Here is a 2,454-nt window from a genome sequence, read left to right on the forward strand (position 1 = left end):
CCCTAATGTGAATAAGAGCCGTCCCGAGCGGAGTTTCATGGGACTTTTTTTCATCCCTGTAGTAGTGCAGGGTCTTTTTTCTCCCCTGAAAACAGCCTGGTTGCTGATTGGATAGAACGTTAAGCAGGATGTGACGTAGTACTGGATGCCACAACAACACGCGACATTTGTAAAAGCCGGTGAAGCAGTGTTGGCAACTTAGCGACTTTGTTGCTATATTTAGCGACTTTTCAGACCCCCTTAGCGACTATTTTTCAAAAAAGTGACTGGAGACAAATCCAGCAACTTTTTCTGGTGTTTTTGGAGACTTTTGGAGACTCGTTCTTACTCTTCTTAACGAGCCGCGGGGGCCGGAGGCTCTTCTTAACGAGCCATGGGGGCCGGAGGCTCTTCTTAATGAGCCGCTGGACCCCGCGGCTCGTTAAGAAGAGCCTCCGGCCCCCGCGGCTCGTTAAGATAAATTAAAGCTGCCAGCAGTGATGAACTGGCCCGAGCAGAGTGCACTGCAAATTATTTGTTTCTTACAAGATAAAAAAAAACTTTAGATTTATAAGTGTTCGATAATTTATCTTGTTTTAAGAGTTAATTTCTTATTTTAAGTGTTCAACATGCTTATTTCTAGATTTAATAATCTTAATTTAAGGAATCTTGTCAAGGTAAATTATCTGTCCATGCAGCAAGATCATTTCCCTCAGATTTACTGTTTTTGTCTTGTTTTCAGACACACCTTTTTTGCAGTGCCGATACCAAACATTTGAGAATGAATATCTTAAGATATATTAAGGATTATCCCTGATTTTTATTGTTTATTTATTGTTTTTGCACAATGCCTTGGTTAAGTTTAGGGAAACATGGTTTGTGCCAACTTTGTTTAGGTTAGGGTTACAGTAATAACCACATGAACCATGTTAAAGTCCTGGAACAATTATGGTCATAATTTAAAGAGCGTTGAGGAAATGAGAAAAGAATAGAGGTCTTCTGTGTTAAAGTCTTTGTTTTGTGTATCCCATTTTTTCTGTACTCCCAACTAACTAATTCCATCCAGATTCCTGAACTCCTTAAAGTTTTACATGTTGAGTCAAACATCTCTGATCACTGTTGGCATTTCTACATGTTCACCTCCACCAGGGAGGTCACGCTTTCGCTTCGGTTTGTTAGTTGGTTTGTCGGCAGGATGACAAAAACCTTCAGGCCCAATTTGCATAAAACTGGGTGGAAGGGTGCAAAATTGGCCCAGGAAGGAGCCATTTAACCTCGGAGCGGATCTGAATCATAGGGCGGATACACAAATAATTCTTTACTTTTGTAAACATTGCCAGATAGAACATGGCCTTGGTGGAGCTCTGAGCTCTCCATGTGCACTTCTAGTTCATATCTCAGCTCAGTATTCTCCCTTTATTACATAAATCTGGCTGCACAATTGATTGAATTTTAATCATGATTTTATATTAGAGACTTTTCAGATCCCTTTAGAGACTATTTTTCAAAAAAGACAAATCCAGCGACCTTTTCTGGTGTTATTGGAGACTTTTGGAGACTCGTTCTTACTCTTCTTAACGAGCTGCAGGGGCCGGAGTCTCTTCTTAACGAGCCGCGGGGGCCGGAGGCTCTTCTTAACGAGCCGTGGGGGCCGGAGGCTCTTCTTAACGAGCCGCGGGGGCCGGAGGCTCTTCTTAACGAGCCGGGGGGGAGGCGGAGGCTCTTCTTAACGAGCCGCGGGGGCCGGAGGCTCTTCTTAACGAGCCGCGGGGGCCAGAGGCTCTTCATAACAAGCCCCGGGGGCCGAAGGCTCTTCTTAACGAGCCGCGGGGGCCAGAGGCTCATCAAGAAGAGTAAGAACTCGAGTGAATGCGACAAATTGGTTCAACTCTGTTGAAATAGCAAATGCTCTTACGGATGGTCTGTTTTTATGCAGTTAAAAAAAAAAAAAAAAAACTTTTTAAAGTTCAATGGACTACAGTGTTCGTAGCAAAAACCTTTTTTTTTAATGCAAAAAGTTACATTTCCCTCCAATTTAGAGGTTGTTTTTTGTATCCAATATATCCATTTTTTGGCACTGTCTGCTCTGACTTCACTACACTTCAAAGGTTATTTTACCTGTAAATCCACTACATCTGACAGCTTTTGGTGGAATATTACATACAAAAGTTGTCACAGAATGTGACTTGAAACTACCCAGTTATGATGCCTTATGAAAGAAATGTTGCATGTTCCAATAGGGCTGCACAATTAATCGAATGTTAATCGTGATCACGATTTAGGACCCGTGATCACGATTTATTAAATTAACTTGATGGTCGTTGATATTTCCATTTTAAAATGCGTCTCTCCTGCATATCTAATCAACACTTTCTACACCAGTAGTCCACCAACCACCAGGGGGCGGGGCCGTGTTTCTCCCCTGAAAACAGCCTGGTTACTGATTGGATAGAACGCTAAGCAGGATGTGACGTA

This window comes from Centropristis striata, chromosome 7 (assembly GCF_030273125.1).
Source record: "Centropristis striata isolate RG_2023a ecotype Rhode Island chromosome 7, C.striata_1.0, whole genome shotgun sequence".
In the NCBI taxonomy this organism is placed as follows: domain Eukaryota; kingdom Metazoa; phylum Chordata; class Actinopteri; order Perciformes; family Serranidae; genus Centropristis; species Centropristis striata.